Below are 24,958 nucleotides of genomic sequence, written 5' to 3'. Positions count from 1 at the left end.
ACAAAGAGAAAGAGAAAGAGAGAGGGAAGGAAGGAAGGAAGGAAGGAAGGAAGGAAGGAAGGAAGGAAGGAAGGAAGGAAGGAAGGGAGGGAGGGAGGGAGGGAGGGAGGGAGGGAGGGAGGGAGGGAGGGAGGGAGGGAAAGATTTTTTTTTTTCAAAAAAGACAACCAAATAATGTAAAAACACAAGAACATTGGGTAAAATTCTGTGAGATGCAGAATTGATGAGTTTGAGAGGGTTAGAGAATGAAACTAAATTTCCAAAGTTAAAGAAACTTATTCTCCACATCATTTTTATGTGCCAGATATGAACTGAGTACATTTGATGGGGGTAATCGGATCATCTCAAAGAGACAATATTTATAGCACCCTGAAATCAATATCTTCTGGAATGATTTCAGCGTGTGGAATCAATATCTTCTGGAATGACCTGGGCATGTGGAGAAGGTGGTGTGGCTTGTGGCGTGCTGTTTGAGCAGTCCCATGGATTGGGGGGGATGTTTTGAGAGGCGGGGTGAGCAAGCCCAGAAGGTGGAGGCTATGCCTGTGTTCGGGTACCCCTTCTGCTGCCTGCATCGTCTGATCTCCTTCTCACCTTCATTTCTTCCAACCTTAGGAACATGTTTTTTTTCTCCTGGAGAAAAGTTGAATGTTCCAAGTTGTGGAATTTGAGCCGGGGACAGCCCCCACAGGGCACAGACATCTTGCAAGGGAACTCAGAATATTACTACATGGACTGCTTTTTCCATGTAGGAAGAAGAGGCCTTTATCTACTGGGCATCTGCCATGCGCAGACTGCTTTACATACATAACTTCTGTTATTAACAAGAAAGTAAATCAAGATGATTCTGATGATGCTGCACAGTGACTGTGGACCAGACCTGCCCTGACAAGGTCCCCACAGTGAGCTCAGTCATATCGTACAATAAACCTATGGAGGAGGAATTACACCGTCACCATTTTGAGATGAGAGGTGACAATGCCCGCGTAAGACACCGAAGACCACAAGTGCTGCCTTTTGTTGGTGGTGGTGGTGGCCATGGGGCTTGAACGCCTGGTGCTGTCCCTGAGCTCCGTTTGCTCAAGGCTAGCACTCTCCTCCAGCTTTGAGCCACACCTCCACTTCCGGTTTTCTGGTGATTAACTGGAGGGAAGGGTCTCATGGACTTTCCTGCTCAGGCTGGCTTTGAACCACCATCCTCAGATCTCAGCCTCCTGAGTAGCTAGAATTACAGGTGTGAGCTACCAGCACCTGGCTTCTACCTTTTTGTTGTTGTTGTTTGTTTGTTTCCTGCAAGCGAGGAAGCAAAAATCCTCAGCACCTGTACTGAAAGTCACAGCCCCTTCTCTGTTCTCTGGGCTCCCAGTCAAGCAGTCTCACAGCTGATGAGTGCAAGCCAAGGCCCTGATGCACCAACAGAGCCCCGAGATTCCAGGGCTGGCCCAGCTGAGTAAGGATTAGAATCTCTAGGTAGCAGGGCACTGTAGCTCACATCTGTAATCCCGGTTAATTGAGAGCTGGAGATCAGGAAGATCGGGATTTGAGATCAACCCCAACAAAACCTTAGCAAAACCTCATTTTAGCAAAGCAGGCTGGCTGGTGACCTGTGCCTATAAAGGCAACTGTGCAGGAGACATAGATGAGGAAGATCATAATCTCAGGGCAGCCCACCAAAAAAAGGTGTTTATCCGAAAAATAACCCAAAGCAAAAATGTCTGGAGGCATGGTTCAAGAGGTAGAGCACCTGTCTAGCAAGTAGAAGACCAAAAAGAAGGAAGAGGAAGAAGCAGCCTCCTGTTAGCTAACTTTCCAGGTCCATGACAAATATACCCAAGATAACATAGTAGGAAAGGTTTGTTTGGGCTCCTGGTTTCTTGGGTCCAGTGTCCCTTGGCCCTGTGTTTGGGCCTGCAATGAGACAGAACCTCACAGTGGGGAGCGTGTGGTACAGCAAAGCTACTCACTTCACAGTGGCCAGGATGCAAAGAGCAAGAAAGGAAGACAGCAGGCCCTCAGTCACATCCCCATTGGTCTGTCCTCCAACTGGGCCTGTGGGCTAAAGGTTCCACCGCCTCTTGATTGTACCTTCAGCTGAGGAGCAAGCCTTTAACACACAAACTTTTGGGGGACATTACGATCCAAACCATAGTAAGCACTAACACGCACTTCGGATTATACTTTGCATATGGGCCTGTGTTTGTCCATTATGGCTCAGGTATTTGAGTACGAGATTGATTTAAACCTGATGTCATCCCGGCAAAGATTCCAAACAGTATGACTTGATTCTGGGAAAACCAGAGCAGTGTGCTAACGTGTATTGAAAGGAGGACAAGAGATACAGTGAAGATCTCCCCGCCCATTGGGAGGCTCCCAGAATTCCCCTGAAGTAGAGTGTCCCCAGGGGAAGTAAATGGATTTGTACTGGTGAAGGCTTGCTTCGCTTTTGGCATGTATCAGAAGAGAAGAAAGAGCTTTTGTTTTCTTTTCTTCCCAGTTGGCTAAACATGACATCTGACCCACGGGCTTGGAAAACAACTTGACGAGCCGCGTGAGCGATTAGACAGGACAAGCGCCCAGGGTCTCCTGTCATGGAATGAGGAAAGCCCAGGCTGTCTTTGCTGCTGAAATTTGTGGCAATCATCAGGAAAAGAGCAGCTGTCAAACTCACTTCCTGCCCCACTGGGGCCACCAGGCAGCTACTGACTTTACTTAATTGGTTTATTAATCTTCTAATGCAATACCAACTTCTGTCTCATTGTGCCTTACTGGCTAAGCAGGCCCCAGACTTCGTAAATATGTTTAATTAAGTTCCAAGAGCCGCGTGCCTTCCCTCCTCTTGGTTGCTTTCTCCCACTAGGCCAGACACCAGCTGGAACTGAAATAAACAAGTTGTCCTGCCTTCCTGCCATCTGCTCCCACCTGGGTGGAGATGCTCAAGGAGGGCCTTGGAGAGGGGCCCGTGTCCTCCGCCCCATCCGAGATGTGGGCAGGCTGCTTTCTGTAGAGAGGCGCTGATCACTAGCTCTAGCAAGAAAGGGAAGGGCACTGTTCAAAGTTTTATGTATAAAGCTCGCCTTCCTCCAGCCGCCCATTCTGGTTGAGGAAGGAGACCTCTCTTCAAGAGCAGCCCTTCTGCCCGATTCTCTGAACCCCAGGAAGCAATGTTCCCTGGGAGGCAGTGGAGGAAACATGAGACCCAGAGGAGAAAGTAGACAAAGTCCAGGGATAGATCTCAGCTGGAATGCGCTTGATGCACCTGAGCATGTTCTAGAATTGCAGTTTAAAGCTAGGTGCACATCTGTCTCCTGGGATCATCGGTGAGTCCTAGCAGGTAAGGACGAGTGTCTGGAACAGTGCAGGAGATGTAGGAGAGATTGAAGTCTGGAAGGAGAGAGAGAAGAAAGAAGGATGGAGGGAGAGAGGCATAGGTGAAAAGTGTGTGTGTGTGTGCACGCGCGCGTGCATGCGTCCGTGCGTGTGCGTGTGCGTGTGTATGCGTGCGCATGCATGTGTCCATGCATGTGTGTGCGCGTGTGTGTGCGTGTGCGTGTGCGTGCGTGTGCGTGCGTGCGTGCGTGCGTGCGTGCGTGCGTGCGTGCGTGCATGCGTGTGTGTGTGTGTGTGTGTGTAACTGGACCCAGCATCTTCAGTCAACCATGCCCTGGCATTCCTTCCACAGAAGAGTCTCTTCCCAGGAGCACGAAGCAGAGATCAGAGATGGTGTTATGCCAATAAGGAGGAAAAAGAAATCTCCTGTCCACTTGCTATGAAGATGAGATGCTAATCAGCTCACGGGCTGGGCTGTAGAGGTTTTCCTTATTTATTCATCTATTTGTAGTATGGGTTTTTTTGTTTTGGGGGTATTTTTTGTGTTTTACTGAATTGTGTCCACAAGGCACCCAGAATTAAGAAAATGCAAACGCTGAATGTACCATCTGGATGTTTCTAAACATCTGGATACTTGGCATGGCATTGACCCTAACGGGTGGTCTTGTGGCTGTGGAATTATAGCCTGGAGCGGACGCCGGGCAGTGGGAGGAGCGCATGGAGAAGGTTGTTTAGAGCAATCGCACATCCCAGAATGCCCGGACATGTCCATCTTCCAGATAGCCTGCTCTTTGTCAGGCCATGTCCCAATTTTTAATTAGGTAACTCTGATCACACGAGACACAAGGGTAGGAGAATGTCTGAGAGGAAGTGGGAGAAAACCAGGGGAGGGATAAGAGCTGTGAGTAAGGTACCCCGCCAGGGCCCCTGAGCTGCAGGGAAGGAACACCTGGAAGTACCCCCACCGTGTCCGCAGCATCCCTGGGGGGGAACCCCACTCATCCCAAGCCCAAGACGCCACCCCCACCCCGACAGAAGTGGCCAGACCCCAGATTTTACAGGCCTGCCTTTCACCTTTTACCAGTTTTAATAATGTTACCATATCCTTACTCCAGGGGAAGGGTTAAAAACAAAAACAAAACTGCTCTGCTCATTCTACCAAGAGAGAAGTCAAGGCTCAAAAGGAAACCAAGGCTTGGCAGTGATGAGCCTAAAGGCTGAGGGAAATGCAAGCTCCTGGCCTCCGAGGTGGCATTGGGCCACTGTTCCTTCCTGAGAGGGAGAGGAGTGCAAAGCAATCAGATCAGAACTGTGATCCCCCTGTCGCCCAGGACAAGTCAAAGAAGGCAGCAAAGGGGATACAGTGCTTGGGAGCTGCAAGAGGACTGCACAAGGTCAACCTGACCCCTGATCCACGCGCACATGCACACGCACACACACACACACACACACACACACACACACACACGCACGCACGCACACGCAAGCGGATGGTAGGTCCTTCAGCTTCATTTCCTTTTGAGCCCACAGGATGAGCATCCTCTCCACAGTACCTCCCTCCCTTCCTGCCTGCCTTGTGTCTCCTCTCAGCCATTCCAGGCTTGCTGGAGTTGTGTTTTGTTTTCTGCACTGGGTGATTGGTTATAGAAGAGCCAATCAGCTCGCACGGCTCTTAAGATGCATTTTCTCTCTTAAAGAGAGCATGATAGGAGCATTACTTTCCTCTGCCTCCTACCTGCCTTGGCTGTTGGCCTAGACAGCAGCCATCTCTCAGCGTTAGAAGGGAGGAAGTGCAAGGCTCTCTTCACATTCACAGCAACCCACTCTGAGTCTGGCCTGGTCCTGCCTCTCCAGCTTTCTCCTCCTAGCCCCAGAAATCATTCTGACTACTCTGTGCCCATACCTGTGACTCCAGCTACCTTGCACAGCATAGGCACCGCTGAATGAATGAAGAAGTGAATGCTCAGTCCTTTGTAAGTGCCTAGATCTCAGCTTAATGGCATAAAATGAGCTCTGGGCTCCCGACCATGTTCTGTCCTTGGCCCCTACGCTCATGCTGTGTACCTTAACTATACCACGTGGCCCCCAGAACACAGCCGCCTTCTGCCAGGCCTTGGGGTGACTGGTTAAATAGATGGGACTTCCAGAAGCACCTCTTGTGGACTGAGGTGGGGGCTGGGGGCGGTTGACAAGTCGATCCACTAGGGATCCCCTCTGTTGCTGGGTTTGAGGCTGAACAGAGGTGCTTCTGAGAGGTCTCTGCTCGGGGCTACCACAGCACCGTTAGTGGTGTGGGTGGGGAAGACGGACTCACAACTCTTTCTTTCCTGCTTGCTTCAGCCTCTCCTGCTGTCACCGTGGCCATGCTCCTCCGGGGGTCCCAGCTGACTGATCTGAAGCTTTGCTCTAACTAATTGCCAACAGTTGGCTGAAGCTACATTCGTTCTTCAAAAAGGCTCATTAATCTCCTAATGCCAGCATCGCTCGCTGCTAATAGTGCTCTCACCTCCCCTCACCCAGATCCGGCGGGACATTTTCTCCTCTCCTCTCGCTCTTTCTGGCAGGATAATGGTGCAAAACCACTTCCTTCCCAGAAGTCTAAGCGGGGGACTGGGAGCCAGGCTGAGAACCTGGCTGAGCCCTGGTCCTAAGAGGCTGGACATAATTCTAGGTCACTCTTGGGTCACAGACAGGGCCTGGGGATGGCTAGTGGGGAGGGGCAGTGAGGTCTCTTGGGTGGGCTGAACTGTGGCCTTCTCACAGCTAGATCAAGAAACTGCCCTGGAGCCAGGTGCTAGCGGCTCACACCTGTCATCCTAGCTACTCAAGAGGTTGAGATCTGAGCATCACTGCTCAAAGTCTCCCTGGGAAGGAAAGTCCATGAAACTCTTATCTCCAATGAACCACCAGAACCAGAAATGGCACTGTGGCTCAATGTGGTAGAGCACTAGCCTTGAGCTGAAGAGCTCAGGGACAGCATCCAGGCCCAGAATTCAAGCCCCCACACTGACAAAAAAAAAAAGGAAGGAAGGAAGGAAGGAAGGAAGGAAGGAAGGAAAGAAAGAAAGAAAGAAAGAAAGAAAGAAAGAAAGAAAGAAAGAAAGAAAGAAAGAAAGAAAGAAAGAGATCACCCTGTGGAAAAGCTTGTGTGATGTTTGGAGAAATGGAAGAGGTACATTCTAAAAAGCTGTAAGGAAATCCTGAAGAGCCTGTTGCCAGGCTTTCAAGTTTGAGATTCAAGCTTGCCCTTTCCCTGGGCCCAAAGAACGAAATGTTAAGTGTGTACTTCTGCCTCCGAGACCCACTTCTGTGCATTTGTCTGCACAAGATAATATCCTTGTAAGAGACATGCTCTTCTGTGTCTCGCACACCTGCTCCCCTGGCCCTGGTGCCTGGCCCTGCTAAGCTATGGGCCAGCCAACAAGACTCACACTGTAGATATGAGAGTAGAGGACAGAGTGAGGGAAAAAGGAAGGGAAGAAGAGAAGAAAAATAAAACTCTAGGAAAGAAAGGGAGCTAGCGTGGAAGGTAGCTGTCAGAAGGATATCTCAACACCTAGACTTCAATGGATATCAAGAATTAGATGCCTGGGGCTGGGAAGGTGGCTCAGTGGTAGAGTGCTTGCCTTGTATGCATGAGGCCCTGGGTTCAATTCCTCAGCACCACATAAGCAGAAAAAAAAAGCCGGAAGTGGCTCTGTGGCTCAAGTGGTAGAGTGCTAGCCTTGAGCTAAAGAGCTGAGGACAGCACCCAGGCCCAGAATTCAGACCCACAACCGGACCCCCCCCAAAAAAAAAAGAATTAGATGCCTGCTAAAGATTAAGGTCGTGACCTGCCATGTCACTGAGCCAAGACTCAAAGAGGTGAGCTGCCTAGCTAATGCAAGCACAGTATAGGATCCATTTCCTTTTCATTCCAACATTTTTTTCACATAAAAGTTTTCAGGCAGGGCCAGGTGTGAGTGGCTCATGGATGTAATCCTAGCTACCCACGAGGCTTGAGGATCAAGGTTCAAAGCTACCCAGGAAGAGAAGGCCATGAGGGAAAGGAAATACGAATCAAAATAATATTGAGATTTCACCTCACCCCAGTTAGAATGGCTGATATCAAGAAAACAAACAATAACAGATGCTGGTGGGTATGTGGCCAAAAGGGATCCCTACTACAATATTGGTGAGAATGTAAACTTGCTCAATCACTCTGGAAAGGAGCATTAAGATCCCTCAAAAGAATTAAACATAGAACCACCCTATCATCCAGCAATTCCACTCCTGGGCATTTATCCAAAAGATTGCAAACCAGGAGAGAGTAAAGCTACTAGCACAACCATGTTTATTGCAGCACTGTCCAACATGGCCAAGGTATAGAATCACTCCAGATTCCCCTCAATAGACAAATGGACTAAGAAAATCTGTAAGAAAATACACATACACATAACACACAACACACACACACACACACACACACACACACACACACACACACACACACATATACACACACACAGAATTTTACTCATCCATTAGAAAGAATATTATCCCAGTTGTAAAGAAATGGAAAGAACTGGAAAAATTATGATAATTGAAGTCAATCAGGCCCAGAGAGACAAAAGATGCATGTTTCCTCTGTATGTGGAAGCTAGATTTAACTTATAAATTTACAAGAAAATACGTTGACTGGTATATAAATGTATACAAATGTATTAACTGAAATACAGTAGATTCAAGGAAGAATTCAGTACTATAATTCCTTAGAAAGGCAAAGTTCTACTAAAGAAAACACCAGGAAGTCAGTACTCAAAAGGGACAGTGTGGAGTCAAGGGGGAAAAGGTGGACAAATGAAGAGGAAAAGAGGAGGAGAATCCAGTGAAGAACAAGGTAAGGGGGGCTAGGGGAGGAACGGGTAAGAATATTGAAAGGGGTGACACTGATCAAGATATATTGTACTCATAAACTGCTTTGTTAAATGGCAAGTCCTCTGTAGAACTATTTAAAGATTCTTTTTAAGGCCATGAAGCTCTTCTCTCCAATTAACCAGAAAACCCTAGCCATGGAGATGTACCTCAAGGGCTACATTGCTAAACTTGAGCAAAAAAGCCAAGTGAGACTTCAAGGCCCCAAGTTCAAGTGCCAAGACCAGCACATGTGTGTGCACGCACATACACACATACACATACACATATATACACACACATACACATACACACACACAAATTGAGACAAAAAAAATGAAAGAATTTCAGGAAATGTTCAATGCTGACATAGAAATGTCCTTCTCTTTGCTGTTTCTTGTTCTTCAAATGTGCAGGTCCTCCAGCCTGAGTTCTTCACCAGTATTGACAACCATTAGATGAACAAGCAATTCTCACCTAGCAGTGGTTATTGAAGCATTTGTTGGAACAATACTGCCCTCTGCTGGCCAAAATGCAACCAAGCTCTGCCTGGCAAAGCCTGGCGAGATCCCATTCATTTTCCTCAAAACTTGGTTTTGTGTTTGCCCTCTGTCAGAGCCATCACCACTATCTTCGGTTGGGGACTGGGACTTGGGATCCACCTAAGGGCAGGGAGGGTTTACCTAAAAATCAGCACATCTCAGACAAGTAAGCAACGTGTTAGGCCCACAAATGTCTTTGTATTTTCATCTTTCTACAACCATCTGGTTGTAGCAACCATCTGCCAGTGAGGCACAGGACCAGGGTTACACCCAGTACAAAGCTACCTCCCAGGCTGTGGAGAAATAGGTTGACAGCTTGCAGTCTCTCTTTCCTCCTTCTTGAAGAAGGGATCTTTTTCCTTGGGGTAAAAAAATAAGCAAACAAAACTACAAACAAAACTGCAATCAACTAGAAAATTGTAAACACACCGGAGAAGAACTGAAAGGCATTTGTCCATCTTTGCTGTGCACTAGGGGCTCTATACCTGCCATTCTTGCTACATAGGAGATTCATGGTTCAAAGCCAGTTCGGGCTCAAAAGTCTGTGGGAATCTTATATGCAATTAACCACCAAAAACAAAACAGAAGTGGAGCTCTGGCTCAAGTGGTAGAAAACCAACATTGAACCAGAAAAAAGCATAGGAAAAGTATAAGGCCCTTAGTTCAAGTCCCAGTACACACACACACACACACACACACACACACACACACACACACACACACACACACACACACACACACACACACACACACACACACACACACACACACACACACACACACACACACACACACACACACACACACACACACACACACACTCATCCTTTTTTTTTTTTTTTTTGTAAGTTATGGGGCTTGAACTCTGGGCCTGGGCGCTGTCCCTCAGCTCTTCAGCTCAAAGCTAGCACTCTACCACTTGAGCCACAGCACCACTTCTGGCTTTTTCTGCTTTATGTGGTGCTGAGGAATCGAACCCAGGGCCTCATGCATGTAAAGCAAGCACTCTACCACTGAGCCAGCTTCCCAGCCCTAACATTCATCTTTTAAAGCAACAACTGAACTTATTTCCCAGGTGGCTTTATGTATCTTGTATTCATAGTGCCTTGAGCTCCTGTTGAAGTAATGCTTCTCCCCCTCAAACACATCTTCCCCATAATACTCTGGATGCCTGCTCAACCAATAAAAAGAGCCAGGACACTGCGTGCATGCATGCACACAGCCAGCAAGAAGTCAGTGCAAGGTCCAGGGAAGGAGATCATGGGAGGAGGCCAGTACTGTAATAACCACCCTCTGTGAGGTCTCCTTTGGACTTGCCTTTAGACCCCTCTAGAGAGGGGTCTGTCAGAATTTCCTAACCACCCCTTTTCTGCGAACTGAACTGCCATGAGACACCACGTGAGACTTTTCACCAATACCATTGCTGGCCTTCACATCCACGTCCACACCACTTCTCTACTCTGGTGAGTGAAACTACTCTCTATGGTTCTCTGTTGCTCAGTCTCTGTCCAGATGTGGCGCCACACCAGAGAGCTCCTACAGCCTTTAGCTGAAAGGCCGGTCACCTCTGAAGCCGAGAACGCTCGGTTTTGGGGGCTTGGCCATTTCTCTCTAGAGGGCTCTGGAGGAAGTTGGTATGCCGCTTCTGCCTGGTCAGCTCTCCTTCACTCACCAGACTGACTCTCCTACTCATTTAAAGGGGTGCTGCAAGTCATGCCTGAGCCGTGAAACCCCTTTGAAATGTCTCCTGCACTCCCTGGAAAGCCAGAGCGTCCAATTTTTATGCCATTCTCAGATGTAGACAGTTTTTGCCACTGCAATGGTAAATGGTCAGAAGTCTGTTTACTTTCAGGCTCTCTTTTCTCTCTCTGCCAATTTTGTCTAACTTTCCCTATCTCTCCCTTTCTCTTTTCTACAGCATTTTGGCTTGTGCTCTGAAGAATGTGATGCAGTCTGGGTCCCAGGGACCCCCCGCCCCTACGTTCCTTCTCAAAGGCTAGCCATTCTAGATTTGAAAATTGTCAGAGTTGCCATTTGTTTAGGTTTTCTTTGTGGTTTTTCAGAAATCTGCCATCTTGAGTTTGCCATGTTGGCCACCTGGTGGGTTAAGGATTGGGTCTCATCTGACTCTTACCCTTCCACCAAGCTTACTACTACACCTATTTCTGCAGCCTCCCCCGTGAGTCACAATATTTGAAGCTTCCCAGCAAGATACACCCCGTTTTGCAGCCTCCCCTGTGAGGCCCTCCCCCTCTTTTGCAGCCTCCCCCGTGAGGTGCCCCCTCTTTTGCGACCTCCCCCACGAGGCCCCCATCATGGCCTCTCCTGCAAGGCCCCCTCCCTGCAGGACCCCTCCTCTGCCTTTGTAGTGGGGGTGGACCCTGAAGTTCCATGTGTGCTTGAAGCAATGCACCCTCACTGTCAAAATCTTTAGCTCTCTCCAGCATTGACCATGTGGTGGATGCGCCATCTTGGCATCATGGGAATTCAGCTGCTATTTTGTGCCAACTCAATTTTGCGCCCTCAACTTGATTCTGTGTGTGCACGCCTATATGTGTATGTCTGTGTCTGTGTTAAACTTGTTATCTGGCATTGTAATCAAGTTATTTGGCTTAAATTGTCTGAGATTCCTGAAGTTTGTTGAGTTTGGGTCCGTAGTTCAGTGCCAGCCAGTCTACGTGCAGTCCAGATCCAGTCCATCTCTTCCAACCTGGAGGACAGGCCTCACTCCAGCCTAGACCATCCTGACTACCTCCACCATGGTAAAAGTAGACTGGAGTCTCACTTGGCTCCATCACACGCTGCTGATTTCCTGGTGAAAGATTGCTTTGGATTTTAAAAGCTAAGGCTCTTTCTGTGACTTTGGTTAACTTAAGCACTGTTAGGGTTACCAGAAAGAAATCAATACCATATCTGTGCTAAAATTCTCATCACATCTAACAAGTTTTGTCATTGCAGAATATTTGGTCAACTCTTGATAAGGACCAGGTAAGCTCTACTTATTCTATTTGATCTCCTTGTTGCTTTAATTGGAAATAATAAAGGGCTTTTGTGGCAAAGATTGCAGTTCAAAGCCAGCCCGGGCTGAAAAATCCCTAAGACTCCATTTCTCAACTAATCTGCAAAGAGCCAGGCTGGAAGCATGGCTCAAGACTCTTATCTCTAACCAGTAAACACTGCAAATGGTATTATAACTCAATGTGGTACAGTGCTAGCCTTGAGCAGAAGTGCTCAGGGACAGTGCCCAGGCCTTGAGTTCAAACCTCCTTGAATACCAACTGGGACAAGCCATCCTAGGTGCTTGTTGCTAGGATGGCTTGTCCCAGTTGGTATTCAAGGGGAACAAGGGACCATGGGGAAGAGTAAGAGGAGATGATGTCACATCAGCAACTTTGTGCCTGCCCTTTCAAAATTAACCAGAGCCGGAGGTCAATAGAAGTAAGAAGCCTGCCCATCTAGTGTCCATACCTGTCTACCTATTAACTGGACAGGAATTTATATTCTTGTCTTTGTTACCTGACTTCTCCTCTACCTAGACGCCAGATGTCAGAAGTAACTAGGTACATTTCTACCAACATTTTCAGCCCCCAAGCCCTTCCTTTGCCATTTATTTGCTCTTCAGTATTTTTTTTCAGTCCCTCAATGCCTCATGAGATTCTCCAGACTTCATCCAAGAGACTTGCCTCCTCCAGACTTCATCTAATAACTCAAGTGACAGCTGCTGCCTGCTGCCTTCTCCCAGAGGGGACCACATCTCAGCCTTTTACCTCTACTGTCACCCCTTGCAAGCAGGACGTAGCCAGGGAGAATCTTCACCCTTTTACATAATTATCAAAAGGCTGGAATGTAAGGTCTGCAAGGGACATCTCCCTCCCTCTTGGCTAAGTTTCTGCCCAGTATCTGTTACCTACGTAACTGGCAGACCTGGAAGCAGTCACCTTCCCCTTCTGCGAGGTCACATCCTGGGCCACCTCTAGTCACATGCCTCCCATCTGACCATAGGCAGTTCCCAGACCCTGAGGTCATGTCCAGATCCAGTGTGGCCACACCTTTCCCCAACTGGCCACACCTTACTGTCCCTGGCCTAGATAAGTCCAGGCCCAGAGGTAGGTAGCACCTCCCCCTCCCCCCATCCCTGCTTCCTCCTTTCCTTTCCAGCCTTGCTTTTCCACCGTGCATTGCAAGGGCAGTAGTTCTCTTCATCGGCTACCTAATGAAACCTACCTATTTAATATACCTTACTGGGTCTAATATACTTGTTCTGTTTACCTTAAACATTTTCCTGATTTTTTTAATCCTTTAATGGGCAGAAAAAAATGAACCTGCCTCTTAGATGGCATTGAGCTCTACTGATAGATAAAGAAGTTAGTTCAAGCCACACATGTTAAAACGAAATCCACTTCAAAGGAAGATCTTTAGAGGCCCTCTGGGAACATCTGGAAGGCTATCTACCTCAAGGATGTCCTCTCCAGCCAAAAGAATTCCTTGTAACTGATCAGGGAATCACCAATATTGAATAGAACATTTCCTAACTTTTCTCAAAAAGTTGCTTTCTGGGTCATACAGGTCACATCCTTAGGTGGGGATCCTGAAATTGTCTCACTCCCCACCATAATCCCCTCAGCTGGATTTTGCTCTACCCTGAGAAGTTCCAGAAGCAGGCAGAGAGTGGTGGAGGGGGGGCGGGGGGGGGTGTGGAGAGAATCCCTGAGATCTGCCATCTCTTTTCTCTCTACCCTGAGGGCCTGCGACAGCTTCTTATTGGACATCATCTTAGAAAGAGACTTGAAGTCTCAGCACTAAGGAGAAATGTCTCCTCAGGCTGTAGCCTCTACACACAGACACAGAAATAGCCCTTCCTCCAACTCATAGTGACAATTCCCCCAAACTTCAATGAGAATGTGACTCAACAAACATGTCTAACTTCTTTCTTCTGTCTCACCAAGAAACCCACCCCACAAGAAACTGATAAGAGAGAAAATAGATGGAAAATAAAATTAAAGGTAAGGAAGAGGAAATGTCCCCTGGGCCCTCTGCATTAGAGAGAGATCTGGTGTCTCTCAAATAGGATTTAGCTGCAGATGCTGATGGCCGACCCATAAATGGCCAGCAGAGGGCAATAGTTTAACGCGTCCCAGTGAGCTGCCAGCTCAGTCCTCAAGGTCATTCCCCAGGCTCTCTGGGGAAATGTTATCTCATCATGAGGGATCTGTTTAACCCCAAACAGAACACTCTATGGTCCTTATTAGTACATCCAAGGAAGTTCGTCATCGGCCTCAAAACATCAGATTTCTTTCCTGGGATTTACAAGCCTCTCGTTTCCTGTTTTTTCTTCTGAAAAGTTCAAAATCTCCTTGGCAGTGATTTTGAAACTTTCTCGTTTTCAAGGCAATCTGAGAATTCTGGCTGTTTTGTTTGAACAGCCATCAAAGGTGCATGATGAGTTGTTCTCCCTGTCTCTCTCATACACACACTTCCACATTCATGAGCTCTGCAGACAGCTCACACCCACCTCGACAACCAGGGATCTGACTCAAGAGGGCTAATGGGGAGTTAATTCCAAGACCGGTCTCCATGTACTTTAGCGTTGGACTTGCATTCCTAAAGGCACAGTCCCAGGGCACCATGACTAAAACAATTCTATCTGGCGGAGTCTCCAGGCGGCTGAAGGCATGAAAAACATCTTTCCTTTCTTGCGAGAGTGCCTGTCAGCTGGACCCACGGTGGGAATTGTGCTTTGCAAAACAGACAATACCAGCTCGCTTCTTAGCTATTCTGACAGGTAAAGCGTGTTGTACACACAGCGCCTGAAGGGGAAGCCCCTAGGCCCTGACTCCAGACTGTGAATGGAAATTTTAAAAAATGGAGATCTGGGAGTTCACACTGTCAGTAAAGACAGAGTTGACATCTTACAGAGATCCCATTCTAGCACATGGCCAGGAAAGGCAGGCTGATGCCCACCCTCCTTGACTGCGGCCCCACTGGGTGGAGAATTAAGCCTTAACCCTTCCCATGGAGATAAATCGGGCACCAAAGTACCACGAACTGGGTAGCTGAAACAACACAGCCAAAGCTTAACACTGTGATCAGTGGGTGGCAGAGTTGAGTCCCTCTGAGAGGCCACTTTGTTCCAGTTTTCCCTCCTAGCTCTGGTGGTTTTCAGTCTTCCACATTCTGGACTTAGAGAAGCTTCCACCCATCATTGGCTTTATCCTCATACGGCATACTTCCTGTGTGTGTGATTGTATCCAAGGTTCCCCCTTCAATATGGACTCCAGTCTTACTACTCCATTCTTACCACATCTAAACTATGAGTATCAGCAATGATCCTGGTTCTAAAGAAGGTCACATTCTGGAATCCTAACTTTTTTTTTTTTTTGGTGGGTTATGGGCTTGAACTCAGGGCCTGGGTGCTGTCCCTGGGCTCTTTTTGCTCAAAGTTGGTGTAGAACTCTATCACCTTGAGACACAGCTCCACTTCCAGTTTTCTGGTGGCTAACTGAAGATAACAGAGTCTCATGGACTGTCCTGCTCAGGCTGGCTTTGAACCGTGATCCTCAGATCTCAGCCTCATGAGTAGCTAGGATTATAGGTGTGAGCCATCAGCACCCAGCTTAGAATCCTAACATTCTTGAGGTTCGGAATCCAGCATATCAATACTAAAGAGTCATAAACCAAATCTGGTGTTTGGTTTTGTTTTTAAGTATATGTCCTCCTCTAATTACCCACCCATTTGCTAGGCCAGATTGGGATGCCAATGCCCATGGTGTAAAGACACCCTCCCCCAGTAATAAATTAATTCTATTTTAGGTCCATTATCTTCAGGTTTCTAGCCTATCAACATAGATCATCAATCTTAACTAAGTTCAGTAACTCAAGTGTCTCTGCCTCTCGGCCTACAACTCCAATTCACACTAAACATAACCTTGTCTCCAAAATTGTGCCAGGATTGGGGACAGGGAGGACATGGGGACAGGGTATCTCTCTAGAGCCCATTGCACCTTGGACTCAAAACCCTCCAGCCTCAGCCTCTTAAGGGCTGGAATGAGATGCACGGACCATCCGTTTGCAGTTGACTTGTTAGTGGTACCCTTCAGCAAATCCAGTCTGCCTGGCCCTTGCAGCTCTGTAGGGCTGGTGGTTCCCGATGGGGCTGCTGCTCTGCCTTCCTTGGTGTGTGTGTTGGGGGGGAGGGGCGAGGGTGTCACCACAGGCTGCTCTGACAATACCTGCTCTTCCCATGCATTCTGAACTTCTCCTTTGGATACAGCCGCTGGTAGGGACTTGCGTGCTGCTGTTATGCCCAATATAGGAATGGAGAGAAGCGGTCTGGAAATGGTTCTCTCCCCTTTTTGGAACATATGGTGCTGTTTGTGCCCTTAATGTTTGCAAGGACTGCTGGAACTAACTTCTGCCTTGTTAGAAGGCAGATATTACCACTGGGTCAAAAACAACTGCATAGAAGAGCCACTGGCTACACCCTCATCTTCTAGCCATGGAATCCAGCCAGCATGCTTCAGGACTTCTTTTAGAAGGCTCCTCTGCTCCTCCCCTGTAGATTGTTGTCTGCAGAGAAATCCTGGTTTGTCAGGACTTGCTCACTCTATCCGAACCCCATCAGGAGAAATACGTTCAGGCTCTTCCCTAAGGGCTACCCAACTTCCATTGAATAGACTTTTGGTTGTCCCATCTTGCCATTTACCCCAGACAAAACCAGATATGAAGAACTTTTTTTTCCCCTGCTGTCCAGCATTAGTCAAGCATCTCTTTATGTTCCAATCACATCCTAAGAACTCAAGCAACAAAGATGGGCATGACATAATCCCTGCCGCTAAGGTACTTGCAGTTTAGCTGGAGACAGTTGTGAAGAAGATATTTCCAATGCAAAATAACAACGTGCGTGGTCGAGTAAATAAATAGCACAATAAGGTGATACAAGAGGGACAGCCTTCACCAACGCAGAGAGAGCTGCTGAGGGGATGTCTGAGGTGAGGGTCAAAGTTGAAGAAATACAGAGGGGGAAGGAGGCCATGGCAGGTCGAGGCTCACGAAGCATGATGGAACAGGGGACATGTCAGGAATCCAGGCAGGTCTGTGTAGTCTCCTGAATAGTTACTGCAAGCAATAGGAAGCCATGGATGTGTTTGCAACTGCAGCAAATGCTTCGTATTTTGTAGACCCCACCTCCCATTTCCCACTCAGATGCAGTTTTAGACTTGCTGAATTTGAGGGGATGTAGGACCCCTTGAGCAGGACAGGGGTCCTCCCCCCTTCCAAAGAAGTCACCTGCTAATAGAGAAGAATGCCCAGGCTCAACTACCTACAACTCCACAAACCACTGGCCACAATGCCAACATTCCAAGGGTCCTACAGGTCCATCAGAATTTCTAAAGAAATAAATTTAAAGTTCATCTGGCAGCCAAATTAAACCAAATGGGTCAGCTGGAGCTCATGGCTTGACCCAGCACTTCTGATATCACTCGTGGTGGCCCCGTGAGACCCAAGGGGCAGAAAGATGAGAAAGATAGGTGTGTGTGCACAGAAAGAGGACAGCATGCTGGGTAGATCCTCACAGGATGTGTCCCCAGGTTCCCAGGAGCCCTACGCTCTCCCTGCTCTTCCCATTCTCTGCATGAGGAAACCAAGGCTCAGCCAGGACTCACATGCAACATGAACACCCATTGTGTGAGAGACCAGCTTCCCGAAGGAGGCTGGGACTTGACGTTGGGACATAAGACAGTTGGCTTCTTTACCTTGTTTTCTCTTCTGTTTTGTTTTGATGACCCACAGTCAGGTTTTGTAAACCTAAGCTCTATGCCACCCCACTCCTCTGTATGGGGTTGAAGCACATCTTTATCGAAGTTTTGTCCTGAAGGGAAAAATCTGTGTCACCAGTCTATAGGGAAAGAGGACCCACCAGCCATGCCTGGATGTCAAAGGTAGATGAAAGCTCCATCCATGGAGCACGGAGGGCAGGCAGAGCCTGAAGGGAAGCGCATCAGCGTCTCTGCTGCACACTTCACTTCCAGATTCTGTGCACAAAATACCTATTCTCTAAGCGGGGCATGAGGTCCATTCTCTTGGAGTCCCATCAAACACTAGTGCAACCCTGGCTAGATAGAAGGCTGGACAGCCCCTAGGGCTGGGTTCCCTTGGGGGGGGGGATGAAGACAAAGCAATGATCAAGGGTCTGATTTGCTGACCTGTGGGTTTGTGGTACCTCTCACCTCCAATCACAACTGTGACCACTCCATGCCCATGGGCCCTGTGGTCCCCAGCTTAGTCACCGGGACTGTCTTCTATGAACGGACTAGCGGCTCATGTCTAGAATCCTAGCTACTCACGAAGCTGAGATCTAAGGATCACAGTTCAAAGCCAGACTGGTTAGGAAAGTCTGTGAGATTCTTATCTCCAATGAACTACCAAAAAATCTGGAAGTGGAGCTGTGGCTCAAATGGTAGAGCTCTAGTCCTGAGCAAAAGCAGCTCAGGGACAGCACCCAGGCCCTGAGTTCAAGCTCCAGAAAACACACACACACACACACACACACACACACACACACACACACACACACACACACACACACACACACACACACACACACACACACACACACACACACACACACACACACACACACACACACACACACACACACACACACACACACACACACACACACACACACACACACACACACACACACACACACACACACACACACACACACACACACACACACACACACACACACACACACACACACACACACACCCTCCTTTCATTCAATGTTGATGAGTCTCCAGCAACATCAATCCTTTCTCAGGCCTAAAAGCTCAACTCTGGGCTGAGTCTCTGCTTTGCTCTATGAAAAACTCTCCTCCCTGAGTCTTGTTTCTACTCTAGACCCCTGTGCTGCATGTAGTACTGGGCAAAACTCTGACCAGTGCCCAGTTCCTCTGGGGCAAGTTCACTTCCTTGCATTTATTTCCATCTATATCCCAGGCTTGGAGTCTTACTTCAGTGACTCTTACCTTGAATTCTCTTTTTAAAAAATTAGTTTATTATCTATAAGTAGTTGAACAAAAGGGTTTGAATTTAACTTGTCAGTTTTGAGGTAGAATGCATTTCAGTCAATGCCACCTTTTATCTTCCACCAAATATGCACTCATGCTTGAACCACAACAAGCTTTTGGTTAATGATAAACTAATAAGAGCTAAGCACTGGTGGCTCATGGTGTGATCCTAGCTACCCAGGAAGCTGAGATCTGAGGATCATGGTTCAAAAGAAAATTCCATGAAACTCTTAGCTCTCATGAGCCAGACAAAAACCAAAGCTCAGACAGTTCCCTGAGTTCAAGCCCCAGGACTGACATAATAATAACAACAATAATAATAAACTAATACATTACTATTTGCTACATGCTAAGCATTTAAAGACCCACTATCTAAAGCCTCAGAGTTTAGAGAAACCAACTAATGACTGTGCTTTAGTATGCAATGAAAGTACCAATAAGGTATTGCCCGATGTTGCAAGAAGAGTAAATTGTTTTCCAAAAGGAACAAGATGAAAGCTAGTCTTAAAGCATAAGTAAGAATCCTCTAAACACAGAAGGCGAGAACATTCTAGAAGGGAACAGACCAAGCAGAGACACGTGGCACAGCAAACTCAGGATCGTGCTTTCTCTGAGACTGTCACTGCTCTTTTACGCCTCTGTGTTGTGTTACAGACCGTGACAGAGCAATGTCTACAGTGACAGGCCCTGGCTGTGTTTCACAGGCTGCACTTGGAGAGCTTGATGGACTTGTAAAAGGAACGGGGCCTGCCTTCAGTTCTGCCCTTCCTTTCTCCTGCCCTAGTCCATGAAAAAGTAGAACTCTCTCCTTCCCTTTCTTCCTCCTGGCCCCCAAACAGGAGGCTGATTTCAATGGCTTGACTCAGGGTGCTCTGAGCCCCATGATCCATCTCATATATATATCAGTGCTACTAAATACTCTGACCTTGGCACCCTGCAAGAATATAGCCTCTGTTTTGTTTTCAGACTGGTAATTTCCCCAAGGTTTTGGAGAACCTGTACAGAACATTCTTTCCACTTACTCCCACCTGTTGGGGGTGGGAAGGCTGCGAGCTGAAATCAAAACAGTCTCGAGTGGCTGTGCCAGGCTGTCCTCTGTCCCCAGGCTGTGGTCTTGACTTCCTTGTAGAATGAAAGTGTAAAACCGCATCTTGCATGGGAGCCTCTATTGTGCACCATGCTGAGAAGAACAACTATTGTTCTCGGCCCACAGACCTTGCTTGGGCGTGCATTGTGTGCCGCAGTCCCTCCCTCCACTGGGCTCTTTCAAGACATCTGTGAAGGTCAAGTTTAGACCATAGCATTGAGAATGGCTCAGCCCAGAGAGCTAGTGTCTAAATGAAGCAATTGTTTCCTTCCTCCGAAGTCATTGCTTTCTGCTGTGTTCATTCTTGATGTAACTGTTTCATCTGGGGAACAGCAGTTCCTGCCCATGTTTATTTAGGGGGTGCACATTCTAGAGGCCTCCTGAACTGGTCTCTCCAGAAAGCCTGGAAGTAGGAAGGGGCAAGAGGAAGGAAGGTTGGCGCAAGAGTGGTTCACCTGGGGGGATGAAAGGGGCAAAAGGAGAGGAAAACTAGAAAAAAAAAGTTTTATGGTTGCTACTATGCCCAAGGCCACTGGTGGTAGCCAGAAAATGGTCTGGCTCCCAGTTGGTGAAAATCCTGGTTGTCACTTTCCTAAACTCATCATTAAGAGAAGGTTTTTTTTGTCATCCATTGGTTCTCTCTCTCTCTCTCTCTCTCTCTCTCTCTCTCTCTCTCTCTCTCTCTCTCTCTCTCTCTCTCTCTCTCTCTCTCACACACACACACACACACACACACACACACACACACACACTTGTAAGTTACCCAACAAGGTATGCCTAGGACTTATCAGAGAATTAGAGAGATTGGGAACTCAAGATTGTGTCTCTTGGAAATAACAGTTATCCCAAAAGAAGGAAGAGTAAGTACTGGTCACATCTAGATTACAGGATCACAAGCTCACCCCTCACTGTCCACAGAAAGCCTCCATCCTGGATACCTGGCTCACACACCTGCATACATACACGCCCGTCTTCACCCTCCATTCAGACCTGCTGCTTCCCTCTCCCATCTTCTGCCTTCACCCCACTCTCTTGAGATGTCTGAGTGGCTCTGTTGGTCCCTGGTATATCTCACATTGATTTTTGCCCCTCCAAAAGGTCCTCTTCGAGTGCTCATCATTTTGCTAATACTTGGCATGCATGATCTCGTTGGATCCTCAGAACTCTCCTGCTGAAGGCTGCATTTCCTTTTACCCATCTGATGCATGATAAAGTAGGAGATATTTGCCTAGGGCCACATTGCTCATAATAGAGCACCTCATATTCAACCCCAAGTCTACCACTGATGTGTAACTTCTTTTTTTTAACTCTTAAAATGGCATTCTCATGTTAGTATTCCTGAGTCTTCCCAGGGAAGTCTCCTATAAGGGTCATTAGAACTATCTAGAATGCTTGCTCTGTGCTATGCACCTTGGTGGACAAACAACACTATAAAGAAGGTCTCTGCCCCTCCCCCTGCTGCCACTGAGTCCCTTTCATAAGGGTGTAATCCTTCTTTGGGAGTTTTCAGAAGGCAGACACTTTGGGGGTGAATGGCTTGAGATCTCCCCTCTTCAAGGAGACAGGGCCAAGAAGATGGTGGGAGGGGACAGTATAGCACGGGGGCTTCCCCATGATAGACACCAGGCAGAAAAATCATAGGTTCTCCAAATGTTAAGGCAAAGGAGCAGATGGTACCATTAGTATCAGAAACATGGAGAACACAGAAGTCATGAGGACCCAGTCAGAAACAGGCCTACGAAAGTCATCTCTTATCCCCATCCAGCATCTCTAGGCTTGTCACTGAACAAGATGGTGTCACTAGAGGGCAGTGGCAGCTCACTCTGAATGGGTCCTGGGCCTCATCTTCCCAGAGAAACCAAGGGCAATCCTGCTGCCGTCCAAGGGGCACGGAGGAGAGGGGAGGGGAAGGGGAGGGGACCTCTGCTCTTAGAGGTAGATAGATTCAGGATTTCAGTTGAGGATTCACATAATATGACTTCTTGCTGTTTAATGTACACCCTCTTATTTTATTTGACTCTGACACTAGACACATGGGGTAGACAGAAACACTTCAGCCTGTCTTGATGGATGAAAACAGGATGTATCCATCTTTGAGATCGAGGTTTACACTCTTCAGGTTGCCTAGCTAATTAATACAATACAACTGGCACAGATCTAGGTCCTCTCAGCTCCAGCCCCAGGTAGAGTCCAAGGCTGTTTGCAAACATGGTCACACGGGCAAAAATGCCCTCGTGAAATTCTCCCATTGTCATTTTTCCTCACTAGGTGGTTCCCTGGTGGATTAGGAGGAGACAGAGAAGTTGATTAAAATCAAAATTCTCCATCAGAAACATCCTAAGTAGTCCCGAGGTGCGTGACATTGATGGTCACCCATGCACTTAAAATCCCCTTCCCAAGGACACGCACGGGTGACCTTAGAGAGCTACCAATAATTCCTCTCACTGAGGACACCAAGATCTGGGTAGAAAACAATGGGCACAGAGGTGAAAGGCCCTATGATGTCTGCTAAGGATCAGATGCAGGCCTCGCACGGGGATTAGCAAAGTCATAGCAAAACCCAGGAGCCAAAACGGATGGGCTCTATCCTGCTCATACCTCTTCCTAAAGTGAGGGGTGTCCCCAAGCTGTGGTCATTTGGAAGCAGAATTCACACAGGAAAGGTCATAAAGTCTTCCAGCACACAGACACAAAAATAAGCATTAAGCGACAATCTCCTCTGTAAATAATCACCTACCAGATGCTCACTCAAGAAAGACCTGAACTGAATGCGAATGAAACTCGCCTGAGGCCGAAGGAGGAACAGTAAATCTTGGGAATGTAGGGAATAGTAAAATTGAATGATGGCCACGGGAAAGAAGAGAAGGGAGAAGGAGTCTACGTGGAAAGCTAACACCAGATCAGATGGAGGACATAACAAGTTCTGTCATCCAACCGCAGAATCAGAATGTGTTATCCAATAAATGATACCGGTCCTTTGGTGATCTGTTCAGCAGCTGCGTTTGAGACCACCCTTCCCTCAGCTCTGTACATCTCTCTCCAACACCGAGACTCCTTTCCACTCCCAAACCTTTACACACACTGTTCTTTTGTTTCTCTAACTTACCATGAACCTGGTTCTTCTTCCCTCTCCTCCCTTTAAATGATCAAGTCTTTTCTATTAGCTATCCAAAATGGGCATTGAGACCCTCCAGTAAGTGTGTACGGAGGAGAGAGGAATCTTTGGACAATTCTGCATAATCACACTTCCCTTTCCCCTCCTTTCACCAGCCCCTAAGAGCTGGCTTGTTTTATTCATCCGAAGGAGTGCGAGGGATCAGATAGGAGCCATGGAAGTATGCAGGTAGGTCCTCATGGACACTTGGCCAATGTCACCTTTGAACCAAAGGGCATGCAGGATGCCCTCAGCCTCACCATCGCTCTGGGTGTGGAAGAGGAGGCTCTCTCACACGCACTGGCGCCCCCTTCAGGTCATTCCTTTCTCTCTTCATTCCTCCTACTACCTCAGGTCAGGTCCTCAACCCCCTTCAGGTCCTGGAGACCTAAAAAACATCACTACTGACATTCGACGCCTAGAATTTCCCCCATTTCGGGCACAACGCCATTGATTTCCCAGCTTCCCTTTGCTCATAGACCTCCAGAGACCCTCTACGACCTTTCCAGCCAAATGCAAAGCCTTCATCCAGGCTGCTGACTCTCCACCCACCCAACACCGCTTCCACCACGTCACAAGGTTGCCTTGCCATTCCAGTGAGGGGTTTATGCATTCCATCCTCGAACACCAGCTCACCAACACATAGCTTGCAAATCTGGCCCTTCTCCTCCTGAAGCTGTGGACTTCCTTCTTTTCTGTAACACTGTGCCTCATGTCTGTGCCCACAGCAGCGCCCCACATGGCCCCTTCCTGGGGGACAACATGAGCTAAAGTGCCATATTTAGCTGTGGTTGATTACCAGTTGTTTTCCATGATTTAGTCATGTCTCATCTCCTGCACATATGGCTGGCGTTTAATAAATACTTAGTTGAATTGTTGATTGGGGAAAATGTGTGGATAAGGCCACCACCAAAAGAGTCTGAACTGTTCAAAACCCCAATCACAGGCATGTGTCTACAAGTATGTGCGCGTGTGGGTGCACTTGTGTGCTTGTAGTTTAATGTCTAGATCTCTCTTCCACCAACTTAAGAGTCACCTGAGCCAAAACGTGCCCAGTGGATGCTCCGCCCCCCACTCTGCTCTGATGATTGGCGTGCATCTCCCCAGGGGATTATGGGAAGACCTGACCTCAGCCTGGCAAGGTGATGCTTTTCCTTTAGTGCCTGATACTTCTGAAGCTATTTCTGGTTTCTGCACAAAAAGTTCCTCTGGCTCTGTGACTCACCAAAGCCAGCAGTGTGCAGGTGGATCACAGGGATAAGGGGAGGAGGAAGGAGGATTCTGGTGGGTTGAGAGCAGACAGTTCCTTCCCAAGTCATTCTTTTCTTTTGTCAACTAGTACTAGGATTTGAACTCAGGCCTTGCCCTTGCTCAGCTTGCTCACTCAGCTGGCACTCCATCTACCTGAGTCCGGTCGCCAGGCCAGCTTTTTGATGGTTATTTTGGAGATAAGAGTTGCATGGACTTTTCTGCCTTGGCTCGCTTTAAACAATCATCCTCCAGATCCTAGCCTCTTGAGTAGCTAGGATTATAGGCTTGGCTCCATGTCAGCCTTTTCTCAGAGCACACTAGCAGCACAGAAGGCACTGATTCATGTGCGTGGATGGTAGATTTTTCTATGAACATAAGCAATGGGTCTGGCTTCAAATCCCTCATGCCTAGTACATAGTCAGCAATTGATAAATCTAAGGGATGACTGAACCCCACTGTGTGCTAGAAAAGACTTCTGAGAGACAGAGTCTGGCTCCTATGGAGTCAAACTTTGTAAGATGTGTCAATGCCCATGGGTATTAGTTGGCTGTGTCAAGCTGGGATAATCTCCTAGCCCCAGAGCTTTCAGATAGCAGGAGGTGAGGTGCTAGTCAGCCAGGCTCTGTTC

The sequence above is a fragment of the Dipodomys merriami genome, unplaced genomic scaffold (assembly GCF_024711535.1).
Source record: "Dipodomys merriami isolate MVZ:Mamm:240054 unplaced genomic scaffold, mDipMer1.0.p SCAF_31, whole genome shotgun sequence".
NCBI classification, from domain to species: domain Eukaryota; kingdom Metazoa; phylum Chordata; class Mammalia; order Rodentia; family Heteromyidae; genus Dipodomys; species Dipodomys merriami.
The sequence above is the reverse complement of the archived record's forward strand: the minus strand, read 5'-3'. Positions refer to the sequence as shown.